Here is a 17,972-nt window from a genome sequence, read left to right on the forward strand (position 1 = left end):
CCACACCAGTGCGTAGAAGGGCATCATGTGAAACCGAGCTGCCCGGTACACACCAGCTATCACTGCACCTGCACAGAGTCACAACATATGAAGTGAGTACAGGAAGCATGGAACAGCTAAAAGAAACACTTTGAGCCAGGAAGCAATCAAAACTCCATATATTACACAAGGTAAATAAGTAGGAAACGAAATTAAAGAACCCATTTCAACACTACAGTGCTGAGCAACCCTTGCAGTCAGAATTCTAGCTCAGAAACATCTCTAAACATTTCTTGCATTTCTTTAGTAATCAATTGACATCACATGCTTTTCATGTGTCATTTTCATTTCGAAACCTATTGCTTTTCAAAATCAATTTCAGCAAGACTAAGCTTACAGTAAAGCAACTCTTGCACTTGAATCTAGCTGGGAAAATTCGTAAATACTTTTGTGTTTATTTATTTATTAATACTGCAATATCAACGAGTGATCGTAGTAGGGTGGTACATAGCAATTTTTGTGCAAGACATAAGAAGGGACAAGGAAACACGAAAAAACACTGCAGACAACATTGACAATAGGAACAATGTATATGGTTAAAAAAAATATCAGTAGCAGAAGCTACTCAATTGAAAAGAATGAAAACACTGCAAACAAAACATGCTATACAAATCAACGGAACTGTCCTTAAAAAGAGTACAGTGAACCTTCAGTCATAATATAATTAGGGATCGGTTATTGATAGATTAACCTTCTGATTAATCGATTAGAGCTTGAATTGTGACAATTTTTTTATTGTGATTAATCCATTAAGCTCACATGACCAAAATCAGGAAAGTTCAGGCATTGATGCCACCGCTTCTTTTGTTCAACAGCAAGGCATGGGGAATGACTTCCGAGTACGGCCATGCATGCGCGCTGCACTTGCAGCAAAATCTGTCAAAATGATTTGTTTTCTAATTGCTATTTTGTGTGCAATAGGTGCACGTGTGTACATCATTTTTTCTTATCAAGAAAATGGGTAGAGAGCCAGAGGCACGTTCCTTTCCTAGGGTGCTTGAATAAAAGAGGAGGCATGGTGCAGAAGGAAAACAGATGCTGCCCCCTTTGACTTTTTGAGAGAGAGAGTAGACGACATGACCCACTTAAAAGTGCTGGAAAAAAGCGGGCCTGAACTTGTCACGACGTTTGTAAATTTCCTGTGTTCCTGCATTGTAAACTCTCAGCAAGGCACAAGCATGGATGAATATAGGAGTATGAAGGCAAGTCTCGTAGGAAAGTTTGGATTCAAAGTAAAATCAGGGGTTGAACTTGGTAATCTTAGGCGTGATCACTGCCTTATATGCAAGAAGGCATGTTCATACAGTGGGAGTGTCAATACACCCAACTATCACATGATTTAACACAGGAGCTCCCTACTACCAGAGAATCTTAACCCTTTAAACCCCACTACCAAACTGTACTCGTCATGGGAGGTTGTATCAATATCGCCAATGACGAGTCACACTCGTTAGCATGATGTTGTGCTGCTCCCACAGCCAAACACGAGTAACGGTCGACATTGATGGAATGCTGCCATAAAGAGCAGCTTTTTAAATTTTCTTAAAATTCTAACCAGAAACCGCTTAATATATTTTGAGAATTAGAATGACATAGAAAAAATTATGACTACATGAAAAATGTGGGAGATTGTAAATTTTTATGGAATTAATTTGGGGGTTAAAGGGCTAACAAGCTTCTTTGCCTCCACAGCTGGACCTGCGATTGCATTTTACCCAGTTTGATGGTCTTGCGCGTTTGTGCAGAGTGCTGTTTAAGTGTATCATAATAAACATCCTTTTCCATTCTTTACTTGCAGTCTTCCTTCTTTTTAGAAAGAAAATTAGTACCATTTTGCACCTCACCCCTTAAATATTTTTTTCGGCTCTCCATACACACCTGTGATACACCAGTGGTGCAGGATAAGGCAATTCTACTTCAATGCCTCACTCCCTCTATGTCTATTCAAATAGCATGTTTTTTTCCTTTCGCAGTGTCTGGGTGTCAGAAGGTGAAAGAATAGTGGATTCAAAGTGTATTTAATGTGACAAATGACCAGCTTTGATTTTTTTGCTGATGTACGTAAATCAACAAATCCAATTATTCGACTAATTATTCAATTAAAAGGTACTGAATAGTCAAGTTAAACTTTTTAATCAACGCCCAGCCTTACAATTGTCAAGGCTAATTTATTCAACAATGGTTCTCAGAGAGAGAGGGAGAGAAAGACACGTTTATTGATGAAACTGTCCCGAGCGAGGCCCAGTATCACACTGAGGTGGGAAGGTTCCTTAGTCCAGGAACCCTCTGGCTTCGACTGCCTTCTTGGCCCTGGCGACAAGTTGTCGTTGGTCTTCCAGGTCCCCGAGGGTGAGTTTGGCCTCCCACGTTTCGACTAGGTGGTCTTCGTTTGCTTGTGGTGCCCAGTTCGCGTCTGCTTCCGGTTGCATTTCGCTATCTTCATGCCTCGGGCATTCCAGGAGCACTTGAGCCAGGGTGTCGGGAACATTGCAGAGTGGGCAGAGGTAGTTGTGGAGCATCAAGTAGAGGCGGTGCATTATCGTTCCATGAGTGTACGTGTTGCTTTGTGGGCATCTAAGGATCACGCTTTCTTCTGTGCAGAGTTTTAGGTGTGGTGGAGGGTACACTCGGCACTCAAGCCTGTAGTGTAATATCGCCAAATAGTTGGCGGGTACAGCCTCAGCCTCTTCTGCCGCGGGTCAGAGCGTGTGGGGGGAGGGGAGCCCAGCTGATGTGCTCGCGAGCAGCGGCGTGGGCCGCTTCATTCCCCTCTAGTCCCTGGTGTCAGGGTACCCATGTTACGCAGGTGTACGGGAGCAGAGTGCTTGGTCCTTTCAGTAATTGAGTTTTTAGAAAAAAAGGAATATTTATAGCAGCTTATTCGTGGAACTTATGTATTTATTACATACACGCAATCTGCACCACTACGAATACGCAACCAAGCCCAACTAAGCCAAGCCACTGCTGTTAAGACTTTTCGGACAAGGAGTAGACTGCCATGTGGATCCGACCTCCGCTATTACGTAAGGTTGTCTGTCTAGCACGTGCATCTGATTTCTCGGTCGATCGCTGATAAGGTCTATGAGTGCAAACATATTGACAGCAAGTTTCCCGCGATGGCTTGTTACCAGCAACTCTGCCGGCCGCACTAAACACTCTAAATAAGGGCGCACTGCTTAGGCCACTAGCCCTAACCAGCATCGCTTCATTGGAAGTCAGCAAACAAAGTTGCAGAGTGTTGTGCCTAGTCGATGTGGCGGCAACTTTGTTCATGGCTGCCATGTTTGTGGCATTGTGCATGCGATTAATGCCCGAAATACTGTGTGGCATCTGAAAATTTGGTTACTAGGTATTGGTAAAATTTGGTAATTGGTACAGCGTCTGAAATTTGGGCGTGGAACCAGCGGTATGGCAGGAGCGCTTACCAGCTTTCTACTGCTTACGAGGGCTATCTGGGCGGACAGTTTCTCGGCAGCGATGTTTTCAGCCTCAATTTCCGGCGACAGTATGCACCTGCGGATCTTGCCCGGTGTTTCTTCAGCAAAGCCTACAGCTTCCGTTCCCGTCGACGTGTGCCCGGTGCGATATGCAAGCGAGACAATGCCTGATCTTTGTCCGGAGACATATCAAATACGCTCCCCCACGACGGAATTTGACGTTTTCCTAAACTCAAGTGGACAACAATGTGCGCCTGGTAACAATGACTGTCACCTATGGGTACAAATGGACTTGAAGGGTCGTATTTAATCACTAGAAGCTAAGATCGACAAAGTTAATGACGTACGCAATGCCCTCGCGACAACTGCATACCAACAACGGGATGATTGTACCACACTGACGGTTCTCACCGAAAAGATTGACGATATTGAGAACAAAGGAACAATTTGGTCTTCCGTGGTATAGAAGATTCTATTGCAAACGAGCCAGCAGCCAAATCTGAAGAAATTATTTTGGAATTATGCAGAAGCACGCTTGATATCACAGGCCTGAGTATTAGACATGCGCACCGTATAAGGGCATATAAGGCAGGCAAACCACGTCCAGTCATAGAAAAATTCTGTCCCTTCAAATCACGTCAATCGGTGCTGTTGAAAGCTTATAAACTCAGACGCACCAGTTATAGCACATCTGATGATTTTTCACGCTCAGTTAGGGACAAAAAGAAGCTATGGGACTATGCGAGGCTGAACAAGCAGGCCGGTGAGAGGGCTGTCTTGAAGTATGATACGCTTTATCTGCGGGGAAAGCACGTTCGACTCGATAATGCAACAGGAGATATAGCACCGCTGTGATCTTCACAGTTGCGTAACACAGAGCAACCGCTCAGAGTTTTGTTGATAAATTGCCGAAGCATAAAGAATAAAATTGACAATTTTCAATGCCCTCTTCAGCCTACGATTGTTCAGGGCACGGAGTCATGGCTAGATTCTTCTATTTTTGATTCAGAAGTTTTCCTGGCAGGCTACCACTGTTTTCGACGCGATCGAAATTCTCACAGAGGAGGTGTCTTTATTCTTGTTGTAATGAAGAAGACAAGACGACGACGAAGCAGTCAGCAAGCAAGCCACAGTGTTGGTGCTAACCACGCGCCCCGAGCTTGCGCTTGCCCGGATTTTGGCTGCTGGTCGCCTCGCCGCTTCTTGACGTTCGCCTAGCGTTTCTCACCTTCATTGACGTTTACACGTGAATAAATCACGTTGCATTTGGTGGAGGCTGCGTGGGTCCCCCGCACCAACCTGGAACTCCGCTCCCAGACGCTCCCTTCGGTTCCTGCACCCATGATGGTCAACGACACCTCGACTCAGACTGACCCTTCGGCAGCGCCTGCCACCTGCAGCGCCGTGTACCGTGAGCGGGATCCGCTCATCTTCAACGGCTCAGGTGACTCCGATGTTGAAGACTGGTTGTCGACATATGAACGGGTCAGCGCCAATAACAAATGGGACGATTCAACGAAGTTGAATCACGTCATGTTTTATCTCGCGAACATCGCGCGACTGTGGTATCGCAACCACGAGACCGACATATCCACTTGGTCCGTTTTTAAGACTTCCATTTCGCACGTATTTGGTCGGCCTACGGCCCGCAAGCTTCGCGCAGAGCAGCACTTGCGTGAACGTGCGTAACATCCAGGGGAGAATTACACGAGCTACATCGAGGATGTGCTGAATCTCTGCAACCGCGTCAACCCCACCATGACAAAGGGGGAGAAAATCCAGCACATACTGAAGGGCATAGAGGACGACGCTTTTCGGATGCTGCTCGCGAGAAATCCCACCACGATCACGGCACTCATCTCCTTGTGTCAAAGCTTTGACGAGTTGCGTAGGCAGCGCAGGATCGCCCGCCAAGCCCTCATGACGCCAGACACACTATCGAGCTTGCAGCTAGCTGCCCACCCTGCCGATCAACAGCCGCTGCTATCTACCATCAAGGACTTTATCCGGGAAGAGGTAGCGCGTCAGCTTTCATTGCTACCTCTCATGCACGCGCCTTCGCAGTCTTTGGCTCCGGACCTTCAACACGTCATTCGGACCCAGGTTGCTGAGGCCCTCCTGCGTGTGACTCACCAACCACCCGTCACTGCACCACTTACCTACGCTTCCGTCGCGGCTCGGCCCCCTCAACATCCTGCGCCGTATGCTCGACCAGCGATGCCGACCCATGCCTGGCCGACGACCGCGAATGCTGCGCCGCTCGCCTTCACGAGACCTTCGGCTCCGTTCCTCCACCGCCCCGACGCGTGGCGAACGCCAGACAATAGGCCCATCTGCTTTGTCTGTGGTGTCGCTGGACACGTCGCCCGCCACTGTCGCCGATGTCCACCTTCGTCATTTGACGTCATGGGCAGGCCTGTTCTTTCGTCTGCCCGGTCGCCACCAAGGTACGTCCCCGACGATCAACCAGCCTCTGCTAACCGCCGGTCCCTGTCTCCGCGACGATGCTCTCTATCACCCATGCGTCTCCGACCTCCTACGGAGGAGGGAAACTGATCGCTGCAGCTCCGGAGGCAAGAGGTGCATGCGCGTGGAACTGCCCAAGGCCTCCATCTATTTCCGCAAAACATTATCGACGTCGACGTTGAAGGAACCGCCGCATTAGCGCTTATTGACATGGGGGCCGCTGTTTCGGTTATCTGCGAAAACCTATGCCGCAAGATCAAAAAAAGTGACCACGTCGCTCTCGGGACTAATGCTCCGCACGTGTCGCTATTCAAAGTGAACTTTATGTAATCGAGTTTTTCGTGCTGCCGTCATGCTCCCACGACGTTATTCTCGGATGGGACTTCCTTTCACGTCATCACGCAGTCATAGACTGCTCCCGTGCAGAAGTGGCCCTTACGCCACTGCAAACCTCTCTCTCGGTGGATAATCATCCCGACGTTCACAAACTTGTCGTTGCTGCGGACACAGATATTGCCCCTGAAACGTCGACCCTTGTGCCTCTGTCCTGTACGGCCGCCCCTGACGGAACTGTTCTGTTTGCCCTATCGGAGGTACTTCTCCGCCGTCGTGGCCTACGACTGCCGTTTGCTGTACTTACGGTTGAATCAGGTGCTACTACTATGTTAGTTTCCAACTGGCTCCCATCCTCCGTTACATTACTTCGTGGGGAATCTTTGGGTCACATTCAAGGTTCTGATCTCCTGCGCTCCCTCGAGTTTGCAGAGGACCAACCCCATCTTCAACTGAATGCCATGATATCACCTGTTCCCAAACCTTCGGGTCCAGACAGTTTCCACCCTTCTATTGCTGGCGATCTATCGTCAACACAATGCAGCGAACTCCTGGCCCTTCTTCGACACTTCCGCTCCTCCTTCGATTGCGCTCAACCATCTTTAGGTCGTACAACAAGCGTCACACACCACATTTACACCGGTTCCCATGAGCCCTTACGCCAACGACCATACAGAGTTTCAGCAGCAGAACGGCGTATTATCAATGAACAAGTGGATGACATGCTTATGCGTGGTGTCATTCAGCCGTCCCAGAGCCCCTAGTCCTCTCCTGTTGTACTTGTGCGCAAAAAGGATGGATCATTCAGATTCTGTGTTGACTACCGCCGCCTCAATAAGATAACACGGAAGGATGTATACCCGCTGCCCTGCATCGATGATGCTCTCGATTGTTTGCAAGGGGCAGAATATTTCTCGTCACTGGATTTGCGGTCGGGTTACTGGCAAGTTCCAATGGCCGACCCTGACCGACCTAACACGGCGTTTGTCACTACTGATGGACTGTATGAGTTTAACGTCATGCCGTTCGGATTGTGCAATGCCCCAGCTACTTTCGAATGGATGACGGATAACATCCTTCGTGGCTACAAGTGGAATACCTGCCTGTGCTACCTTGACGACATCGTCGTTTTTTCTCGCGATTTTCCAACTCACCTTGTTCGTCTCTGTGCGATTCTCACGTGCCTAACCTCTGCTGGCCTTCAACTTAACATCAAGAAGTGCCACTTTGCTGCACGCCAGTTGACGATACTAGACCACGTCGTCTGCAAGGAGGGCGTTCTTCCGGACCCCGCGAAGCTCCGTGCCATAGCCGAATATCCCAAGCCCAATTCCTTGAAAACACTTACAAGTTTCATTGGGCTGTGCTCGTATTTTTGTCGATTTGTGCGCGACTTTGCTACCATCATCGCGCCTCTTACCAACCTTCTGACCGCCTCTAACGGCCTGTCTGCTTGGCCAACAGAATGCGACGAATCTTTTCGAACGCTACGGCGCTTACTAATGTCGCCACCAATACTTCGTCACTTTGACCCTAATGCGCCTACGGAGATCCATACTGACGCCAGCGGTGTTGGCCTTGGTGCGGTATTGGCTCAAAAAACACCAGAATACCAAGAATACGTCGTTGCCTACGCGAGTTGAACGCTCAAGAAAGCCGAATGTAATTATTCTGTCACTGAGAAAGAGTGCCTCGCCATAATTTGGGCTTTGGCTAAGTTTCGTCCGTACCTTTATGGCCGCCCTTTCGACGTCGTCACGGACCATCATGCTCTATGCTGGCTCTCGTCGCTGAAAGATCCCTCGGGACGCCTCGATCGTTGGGCGCTTCGCCTGCAAGATTAAGACATCCGTGTTGTGTACCGATCCGGCCGCAAACACTCGGACGCTGATGCACTGTCTCGCTCGCCGCTAGCGTCTGAAACGGCTTCTCCATCAGCCTCTTCGGCTCCCTTGTCGCCTATTGACTTTGCAGACATGTCGTCGGAGCAACGCAAGGATGCGTGGATTTGTCAACTCCTTGACTTTCTCACTGACCCATCCACTTATCCCGCCTCAAGAACTCTACGTCGCCAAGCCGCCCATTTCACTATTCGCTACGATCTCCTTTATCGCCGGAATTACGTGTCTGATGGCCAGAGGTGGCTTCTAGTTGTACCTCGTCACATGCGCACGGACATATGCGCTGCCTTCCACAGTGAGCCACAAAGTGCTCACGCCGGTGTTCTCAAGACCTACAATCGCCTGCGGCAGCGATTCTACTGGTGCAGAATGTATGCATTTGTGTGCAAGTACATACGTGCTTGCACTGCCTGTCAGCGGCGCAAGACTCCACCTCAACGCCCCGCCGGTACACTTAAGCCTCTCCCTTGCCCGGCCCGTCCATTCGACCGCGTCGGTATCGACTTATACGGCCCGCTTCCCTCGACCACCTCTGGGAATAGGTGGATAATTGTCAGCGTGGACCACCTCACGCGTTACGCCGAGACTGCAGCTTTGCCCACAGCCACAGCAAGAGATGTTGCGTTTTTCATCTTACGCAACTTCGTACTGCGCCACGGTGCTCCCCGTGAACTTTTAAGCGACAGATGACGTGTTTTCCTGTCTGGTGCAATTGAAGCCTTGCTCGTTCAGTGTAACATTGTTCATCGCATGACAAGTGCATATCATCCGCAAACTAATGGCCTCACTGAGCGATTTAATCGCACTCTGGGGGATATGCTGACGATGTACACTGCGTCAGACCAGACCAATTGGGACACCGTCCTTCCATTCGTCACATATGCGTACACCACTGCTACGCACGCGACTACAGGATTCTCGCCATTCTTTCTCTTGTACGGACGTGAGCCATCATGCACGCTGGACACTATGCTTCCCTACACACCTGACTCATCTGAGTACACTGCAATTTCGTTCACGGGTGTGCTTAGTTGGAATATATTTGTTTTTGCTGCTTCGAACGTAGCTGTTCTGTACTTTGTAATAGCTAGTAGCAAATATTTATTATCGCTAGTAATTACCTCGTTTACTCCTGTGAACCGTCACGAAACATTCAGCTTCGACCATTCGTGTGCTGTCAGTGTAGTCGCTGTCAACAATGCTTTCGCGCACTGATTCAAGAGTGCGCCCATTCACATACTCGTAATACGTTGGCGATAGAGTGTGCGTAAGCTTGCGTGCGAGTTGGGATCGATGTGTGTAGATAACGTGCGCGAAACTTACAATGCCCGGAAGCGGCGCTACTCCCTTTGTCATTGTTTAACGAGCGGTGCTCACCCTTGCCGAGGTTCCGGGGTTGAAGTCTTTTGTTTGGAGGCAGGTAAGCGATACAACGCTGGCGGATGAGTGAAGTTTTTTTTTTTTTTTTTTATCCACGAGGAAAGTCGTACATCGAGAAGGGCCGGCAACAGAGGCTGTCCTGTAGCAATGGTCCGTGAACTTAGTCAAACATACTCATTCCATTCCTTAAGGTGGCGGTTCCTCTACTCAGGATATAGCAACCGTGGCGGCTCTTCTACTCAGGATATAAAGTAGTCGTATATACCATAAAGAAGCTTAATTCTTGTAGATTCCAACTATATATAATATAAAGAAATTGATTGATGTGATTTAGAAATAAATGTTCAAGAACAAGCATGAGATAGATGGTTTTTGCGAACTGTGTCTCAGTTGTGACCATATTTAGAGGAAACTACCACATTTACTGCATTGCGGCTTGCTCTGTAGCTTTAGGACACATTTATCGATTTTCTAGACGCAGCAAAATAATTTAGAATTTTTTTGCTTTTTGGCTAATTTGCTTTTGAAGATTGTCAAATATCGCAAACATCTGTTGTAATAAGCCCGGCAACTACAAGCTCAAAGAAGCTAACTTTTGGATAAGTTAGAGTTCAAGGAATTTCCATTTAGGACGCAAAATTTCATTCATGTACCTTTATTAGTTTTAAACCGCAGCTTCGTAGCTTTAGTACCTTCCCGCAAAAATGGGCAAAAGTAGGACCAGAACTTTAAATATTGCTTAATTTCGGTCGCATTATTAGGGAAACTTATAAAGGAAAATGAACGAAATTTTGTGTCCTAAATGGAAATTCCTCGAACTTTGACTTATCCAAAATTTAGCTTCCTTGAGTTTGTAGTTGCCGGGATGTTTACAACAGAAGTTCGCGATATTTGGCAATCTTCGAAACCAAATTATCTGAAAAGTAAAAATTCAACATTATTTTGCTGCGTCTAGCAAATAGATAAATATGTCCTAAAACTACAGAGCAAGCCGCAATGCAGTAAATGCGGTAGTTTCTTTTAAGTATGGTCACAACTGAGACACAGTTCGCAAAACCGTGTATCTCATGCTTGTTCTTGAACATTTTTTTCTAAATCACATTAATAAATTTCTTTATATTATATATAGTTGGAATCTGCAAGAATTAAGCTCTTTTATGGTACAGACGACACCTTTATATCTTAAGTATATAGAAGAGCCGCCACGGTTGCTCCAAAAGTACTGAAAATGGGGGGCTCGTGCCACCAGAGTGGGACCGCCACCTTAATATGCCAGTCACTATTTTTGCAGCCAACTATTGCACACATCTTCAATCCACTGCTCCACATTTTGCAGCATGAATTGAGCACAGTGCATGAACGAAAACCCAGTTGCATTTCCGACAGCTGATCGCACAGAAACAGGGCACAAGCAGTAATGGTTTCGCATTCGTGCGCTTTCCCTGAGGCAACGTATAGCGCGCCGCCGAAAGCGCCATCTCGTTTCTCGAGAACAAACTGCTCCGCGAAAAGGCTCAATAAATTCTGATTTTTCCGGTGCGCACCGCATGCCTGCCCTCCTCGCGTGTTCTTGAATTGTGTCGATCGCTCTTTGTAGTGTCATGTCTGTTCCGGTAGGACCCTTTGGTCGTCCAAAAGGTGACGTCGTCCGCGCAGATGGCTACTCCATGTTCCGGGTCTTCCTTCAACGCTAGAGCCAATTTCCTCATCCCTGAGTTGAAAAGTAGTGGGAAGAGTACCGTAGAGCCATGTGGAGTGCCCTTGTAGGCCATGTGAATCTTGTCTCATCTTAGGTGGCCAAGCCCTATGGACGCCGTTCTGTCTTTGAGAAAAATGTGCACGTTATAACTGTTGATCCTCTCCCCACAGCCTACCTTTCGTAGGCCGGTGAGTATCGCGTCATGTGATACGTTGTCAAAGGCCTTCTGCAGGTCCAATGCGAGCAGGATTCTGTTCATGCTTCTGGGTAGTGGGTTGAGAACCTCGTCCCGAAGGAGGAGGAAGACGTCCTACGTGGAAACCCCATGTCGGAAACCGTACGTACATCGAATTTGGTGGGAGTTTGTTGTGCTCTAAGTATCCCCCAAGCCGTATTTGTGTGACTTTTTCGAAGAGTTTGCCAAGGCAGGAGCTTAACGAGATTGGTCGGAGGTTCTGGAGAGATTTTGGTTTCCCCGGCTTAGGTATTAGAATGATCTCAGCCTCTTTCCATTTAGGGCCGGGGTATGGACCTTCCTTTCTTCCAAACCGTGTCGTTGAAGAGCAGCATTATTTTCTCTAAAGCTTCGGTGCCCAGGTTTCTGATCATGGCGTTTATTGTGATACGATCCGGTCCGGGCGCCGTGTTCCTCTTGAAGGCCTGCGCTGCAGCGTAAACTTCTGCAAGCGATATCGGTTTGTCAAGGGCGGGGTTAGCCAGTCCCATGTAACCTGGTGTGGTGGTTGGGGTCACCCTTTTTCCCATGTACGTGTTTTGGAGCTCGTGCAGTATAGTTCCACGTCTGAGCCTGCGTAGTTAGCTATGCGCCTCAGGGCGAGCGTCGTTTCTCTCAGCGTGCTTGCAGGGGCGAGCATACTGCGAAGGATTGCCCACGTTTTAACGCGACAGCGTTAAGGGCTCCGTGTCGCAGAGAATCCGGCGTCGGCGGGGATGTTGGCGTCCGTGGCGGAGAAAATCGTCCGCAACCACCCCGACCCTCCGCGGCCCCCCGGCCCTCCGCGTGGCGCAAGGTGTTAGAGCATGAGAAAATCATTCCGAACCACCCCGACCGCGCAGGTCCTTCGTCGTGGTGCAAAGTGTTGGTGAACAAAAATTGAATTTCTCACAGTGAAATCCGTCAGAAAAATTGTAAAGTACAACTTAAGCACAACCTACAGACATGGTGGCGTCGGACTGTTATTTGAATGTACGAAAAAACATAAGTCTGTTACGAGGAAACTCACAAAACTCTTTTGTCAGAATTTCTACCGGGTAGGCTACCGTGCGCTCGAGTGGGCTACTTGCCAAAATATTATCCAGATGGCGCTCGCATCCTCGGCAGGTTAGAAGATAATCTGTTCTCATTGACGCAGTGTATTGAAATAGCAGAAAAGGAACACAGGCCCCTATGGCTCGCATTTCTGGATATCAAGGGAGCCTATGACAGTGTAATCCAAAAGGATTTGTGGGACATACTGGGCACTCTAGATGTGGAAGATGGAGTAAGTAATCTTTTGAAAGATATCTATAAAAGTAACAAGGTGCTTATAAAATGGGAAAACAAGGTATCTGGGCCTGTAGAGATACAGCAGGGGCTTAGGCAGGGGTGCCCTCTGTCACCTCTGTTGTTCATGCTGTATTTACAAGGATTAGAGAAAAAATTGGAGAGGAGCGGACTTGGCTTCAACCTTTCCTATTTCAAGCAAGGAGAATGGATTAAACAGTCATTACCAAGACTGATTTATGCGGATGACATTGTACTTATGGCTGACAGCAAGGAAGACTTGCAGAGATTAATGGACATCTGTGGTAAAGAGGGAGATAGCTTAGGTTTGAAGTTTAGTAAAGAAAAATCGGCAGTCATGATTTTCAATGATAATCAGGGCAGCAAGCATAGGATACAGGAGGTTACGCTGGAGGTAGTGGATAAGTACAAATATCTTGGAGTGTGGATAAACAATGGGGATGAGTACCTAACGGAACATGAAAAATATGTAACGGCTAAAGGTAGCAGAAATGCAGCTGTGATGAAAAATAGGGCACTGTGGAATTACAATAGGTACGAAGTGGTGAGAGGGATTTGGAAAGGGGTGATGGTCCCTAGTTTGACTTTCGGCAATGCGGTCCTGTGCATGAGATCAGAGGTTCGAGCAAGGTTGAAAGTTAAGCAGCGAGGGGTAGGTAGACTTGCTCTGGGAGCACACGGAAATACACCAAATCAGGGGGTACAGGGTGACATGGGATGGACGCCTTACGAGGGCAGTGAAGCTAGCAGCAAGATAGAATTTGAGGAGCGATTGAGAGAAATGGCAGAAAAGCGGTGGGCAAGGAGAGTTTTCAGTTATTTGTACATTAGGAATGTGGACACAAAATGGAGGAAGCGGACCAGAAAATTGTCAATCAAATATTTGGACTGCAGGAGGGGCGCAAACCGGGAAACAGCGGTTAAGAAAAAGGTTAAAGAAACAGAGAGGGGTCTATCAAAAACAGGGATGCAGACGATATCAGCACTGGGAACATACAGAACTTTCAAGCAAGAAATTGCCAAAGAAAATATCTATGATAATTCTAGGGGAAGCTCTTTGTTGTTTGAAGCCAGGACGGGAGTATTGCGGACTAAGATGTACCGAGTCAAGTACCAAGGTATAGACACGTTGTGCGGTGCGTGTGGAGAAGAGGAAACGGCTGAACACCCCATACTTTTCTGTAAAGGACAAAGCAACGGGGCTGATTTTTTCAAAGCATTGGGGTTTAGGGACAGTGAAGGCAAAATAGACTTTAAGCTGGTAGAAATAACCAAACGGAGGTTATCTGATTGGTGGCTAAAATCAAGGCAGGGGTGAAATTTCACCCACCACAAAGTACAAAATATGTTAATTGTCATGGCTAGGTGGCGTATGACACCGCCCGATTTAAAGGGTTCAGCCTCATCCATCCATCCATCCGTGAAATTGGGACTTGGCCTGCCTAATACGTTTTAGATACGCGCGCGCGTCGGGGCAATAGCAAACAATTAATAAAATAATGAAAAAAAGGTCCTAGGGCCTTCCCATTTTAATATAAGACGACTTATATTTCCCCTCGAAAAACGTCTTCCCAGCAATGCATTTCTGTTTAAGTGTGAAGCCGACTTTAAGGGGATCGGTGTTAGCTTAGTCTTTGTAAGCTGGCTTTCCCATGTTCTTTGTTGCAGTGAATGAAGCCTACTTGCCGGATGCGAACGATGCGATGCGAACGGGTCCCGATAACGCTATCGCGTTCTACTCTTAAAGGCGAAGCTTAAGCGTCCTGCAATTTTTTTCTTCGTGCTTAGACTGCCGCGGAGAGAGTCGCCGAAATTCCTTCAGTTCGTAGTGCACAGCCCTTGCGAGTGCGCATTGGCTGCCTCCTTGAGTTGTGCTACGCGCTGTCTGAGCTTTCGGTTGTGCCGTTGTTTCTTCCATTTTTGGTAAGGCTTCTTCTTGCTTCCCAAAGGTGGCTCAGATGGTTGTCGATCACTGGGTTTTCCTCAGTAGTATGAAATTGTCTGGTGGCTTGTCCCGCCGCGTCCCGTAGGTACCCCGTCAAGTCTCCTATCGTGTTGAAGTTCGGGGCCCCTGTTTGGCATTCCCTAAATTTCTTCCAATCTGTCAGACGTGCCGTGCTGATCGGATGTCTTATTTTTGCTGTTTGAATGGAGGCACTGAGAATGTAATGGTTGCTCCCCAGTGTCTCGTCTAGGTTAGTCCAACTGACTCCTCGTTCTTCGCTTACGAAAGTGAGGTCAGGGGCTGTGTCTCTTGACACGCTATTTCCCAGTCTGGTGGGCGAGTCAGGCTGCGTGACGAATATCAGATCGTGAGTCTGAGGTGCCTTCAGTAGCCTGGTACCTTTGGCCGCGTCCCTTCTGTAATCCCACTCCGTGTGTCAGGCGTTCAAGTCCCCTAGCAATACTGCTATATCTCCTCGTTTCGCGGTGTTCATGACGTGTAAGATAATGGGTGTGAAGTGCGCCTTGTGGTCTCGTGGCGAGCTGTATACATTTTCTACGATGTTCTTAAGACGACCTCGCTTTACCGGCCATACCGTGGTGATTTGATGTGGTATTTGAATCCCGGTATAGTTTCAACGCTCGCCTCGAGATACTTCCTAGCCAATATTGACGTCCCCGTGTGATAGGTGTTTGTGTGGCGTGTGTATCCTCATAGTGAGCGTCTCGGTTTGCCTGCTTCTTGCAAGCATATGAAATCTCGGCTGCCTGAGTCGCTGTGTACAGCTGCGGTCATAGGCGCCGACTACGGGGGCGCTCCGGGGCTCGAGATCCCTCTGCTACTAAAATGTTATTCTCAGAGTTCTGTTACCCAACTCGTTTATGGTTTCTATTGAGTTGCCTCGACCTTTTCCCTTCAAATGTTAGTGGGGCTAAAAGCTAACTACGTCATTGTTGACGCGGGCGTGCATGGCTTTTATTCATACTTTCGCTTTATTTCTGAAAATCCTGACAATCGGAAAACAAGCGCATTAGAAGCACCAACGGTGGCTACCTCATCCGCATTTTTTTCACTTCAACATGTTGTTTTAATTTCCAGAGTGAACACGATGCAGACACATTATATTTGAATGTGTACACAGAACTAAATGTATTATATTTTTAAAGAGAAAGAGCTTTTTTGACACATGCTGTAGAACCCGGTAGGGTTCTACAGCATAAAGAAAAAAAAAGCAGATGAAATAACATTATCCGCATAAAAATGAACCCACTGTGTAAGATTTCGACTACATACGGTCGCTACTAAGATGTAATACATGTCGACGCCAAGCTAGAATAGGGGTCGCGACTAGCCTGAAGAGCGCTCGTCATATTTTGTGCACTAAATGGTTTCTACTAGTACTACTACTACTGCTACATGTCGACTGCACGTCATATATACCAGGTGTTTCTGCAAAGACATTGTGAAATTTTTTTTTTAATCGCCTGTGGCAGATAGCACAATCCTAGTCCTTGAGCTGCTTCCCTCAAAGAGGTGCACATTACTTTGACGAGTAATCGAAATGCCTAATCGACTAATAACGAAAATTAACTAATTAAGTTATTAACTAGTTACCTTACGGCGCACATTTCAATTTACAAATTGTAGCCAGTGAGACTGCAACGCATATCCACTTAAAAGGAATTCTGCGGATGAGATCATTTTCGAGATACGCGCCATCAAAATTGCGGTAAAAATGCACTGTCGTTCCACTTACTTTTTTTTAACAAAACGCCGTTTTATTCATTCAAGCACAAAAGTAACTGGCCCACCAATATATTAGTTCGCAAAAGTCGGGAATGAATATTTTGAAACGGGTTTCATCGTGAGAATTGGTTCCAAATGGATCCGTCTTGCGAACTCCCCGGCTACAATTTGTAAATTGCAATATGTGCCAAAAGGTAATTAGTTAAAACTTATTTATGTGATTTGTCGTTAGTTATAAGTTATGAATTTCGATGTTTCTTGGGAATAATGTCGATGTCGACACGCACAATTAAACGACTCTAAACAGGCGTGGACATTTTGAGTCAACAGTCATGTATAACTGGTCGTTACAAGTCATGGGCAACCAAACGGCTACTGGCTACAAAAAGATGCATAAATATATCAAGAACAGAAATTTGGGCGAGTTTCTACGGATGCATGCTTGCGCTGACAGCGCAAGAGAGTATACGACAGAAACAAGCGTTATTTGACAAGCCACTTGTCCTGTTACCCCTCTTCTTGACACAAGCGCTTGTCCCGTCGTATTCTCTGCTGCCTTCGTCTTTTCCTCACGCTATTGTGGCCATAGGCATTACAAGAATCCGGAGCAATCTGAATGCTTCTAAACACCTACAAAAATGTAATTTTTCTAAGGCAGAAGTATATATACTACGGGGCTACATCCATGCAGTTATATTCTACGTTGGACGCACGGTGGAAGAATATTTAGGTGCTGACACTGCGCGCGAGCGAGCGTCCAGATTATGTTCGGCCGCGCGCGGGCGCACCGAGTAGCTCTGCTGCGAGCAGATAGATGGCGCCGCGGCCAGCGGTCCCAGCTTAGCGGCGCCGGCGGCTTGGCATTCCTCTGCCTCCGCTAAATTTTCGTTCATAGTGGAGTGAGTAAATCTCAAAGCGCAAAAAAAAAAAACGTCATTTCACATTAAAGTGATAAGTCTACCAGGCTTCGCTAACATGAAGGTTCCTTGTGCAGGGCGTGGATGACGTGAACACGAATCAATCGGGCAGCACTCAAAGCCCACTGAAGTTACCCTCGCGCGCACAATTTGTTTCGTCCGGTCTAGCCGTTCATCCAAGCATAAAAAAATGAGTGTTAGCCCACGTGCTACCCCCTCGATCAGAAGAAAATAGTGACTGCACCAGAAAATGTATTTCATGCTTATCGCTGCTTCCATTCACACTCAGAAAACCGTTCAATCATCGTTGCGCGAATTCAATGTGGCCGCGATATAAATTAAGAAATGAAACGGCGCAAGCTTGCGATATGCAATGCACTAGAGCAAAGTGGCTGTTCATGGCTAGAACTTAAGATGAGAATGCACATCAACTACTCTTTCAAATGGAAATTTATTAGGCGGGACGAAGGCAGGCGTCTATCTTGAATTAGAGCATCACTACCACAGTTTACTGATGAAAACCTGAGCAAATGCCTTTTTTATTCCAATTCCACTTAACATAGACCGTGTATATTATTCATTGG

General features: G+C 47.2%; 2 protein-coding genes across 12 annotated transcripts in view; one reads left to right on the forward strand and one right to left on the reverse strand.

Annotated features, from left to right (window-relative positions):
- LOC119459201 (uncharacterized protein C18orf63-like) overlaps positions 1 to 17,972 on the forward strand; it is a 158,237-nt gene that overhangs the window by 115,529 nt on the left and 24,736 nt on the right. The gene's annotated exons all lie outside the window — the stretch shown is intronic.
- The window catches only part of LOC119436033 (transmembrane protein 170A), a 111,903-nt gene that overhangs the window by 8,006 nt on the left and 85,925 nt on the right, over positions 1 to 17,972 (reverse strand). The gene's annotated exons all lie outside the window — the stretch shown is intronic.

Source organism: Dermacentor silvarum, chromosome 1 (assembly GCF_013339745.2).
Source record: "Dermacentor silvarum isolate Dsil-2018 chromosome 1, BIME_Dsil_1.4, whole genome shotgun sequence".
In the NCBI taxonomy this organism is placed as follows: Eukaryota; Metazoa; Arthropoda; class Arachnida; order Ixodida; family Ixodidae; genus Dermacentor; species Dermacentor silvarum.